The sequence below is a fragment of the Lactuca saligna genome, chromosome 3 (assembly GCF_052625555.1).
Source record: "Lactuca saligna cultivar CGN05327 chromosome 3, ASM5262555v1, whole genome shotgun sequence".
Classification (NCBI taxonomy): Eukaryota; Viridiplantae; Streptophyta; class Magnoliopsida; order Asterales; family Asteraceae; genus Lactuca; species Lactuca saligna.
Window position 1 is genome coordinate 230,210,651 of NC_136419.1, and position 1,031 is coordinate 230,211,681.

The window sequence follows — 1,031 nt, forward strand, 5'->3', positions numbered from 1 at the left end:
TCAGGGTTGAATAATCCCAAAGTGTTGGAACTGGCCCTATTGCGCAGCTCTTGTTTGAGTCCAACCGTTGTAGGGACGGATCTTTTACTTGAAGGATTATCTAATCCTCATCACATGTGATGGTGTTTAGGTGGTGGCTAACTGGCATTATGAGGAGACCTACAGCAGCTGAGGACCAGTTGTGTTGAACTTGGGTTTTCCCTAGGGCAAGCCTAGGATGAGAATAACAGAGAGTAGCAGTAGTAAAGGGGAGCTGGTGGAGTCGAGGAATTCCTCGGAGAAGGTACGGATAGATGTGAAAGCAGAGGATCCGTACCCGAGCCGAGGAAGGCCAAGACGAGACCAAGGAACCTGTAAGTAGTTGAGATCCCTCAGAAAGTAGCAGTACCACTAATGATTATTATGATGTTTTGCAGAATGGTGGTACTTCGACCGAGACCGACAGATGGCGGGTCAGGAGAGGGGTCAGGTTCGGGATCTGGCACCGAGCCGATTGAGGAGAGGCTACGTGAGTTCATCACGCCGGAGATCACTAGGGGCATCCTTGAGTCGACCCCCATCATCTTTGGGTCGATCAAGGAAGGGATCATGGAGTTGATGGAGGATCGCCTACGGGCATTCAGGAGCGACTTGGCCTCTAGCCAGTCAGGATCTCGCACACTGTCCTTCAAGGACTTCAGGGGCAGTGGTGCGCCGGATTTCCATGGGGTGAAGGACCCCATTGTCGCCAGGCGGTGGATTGCGGATATTGAGTCCGCCCAGTTGACCAGCTTCTGCCCCGAGGGGTCGAAGGTGAGGTACGCAGCAGGGTGTTTGCGGGACCGGGCCCGAGATTGGTGGGAGTCAGTGGGTGACTCGTTGGGAGCCTCGGCTATCGAGGCAATGACCTGGTCGGACTTTGTGGCTAGGTTCAGGGCAGAGTTTGCGCCAGCGGTCGAGCTTCAGCAGCTGGCCAGGGAGTTTCTAGACATGAGGCAGACGACAGAGACCGTGGCGGAGATCACCGCCAAGTTTCGGGAGAGGGCTTTATT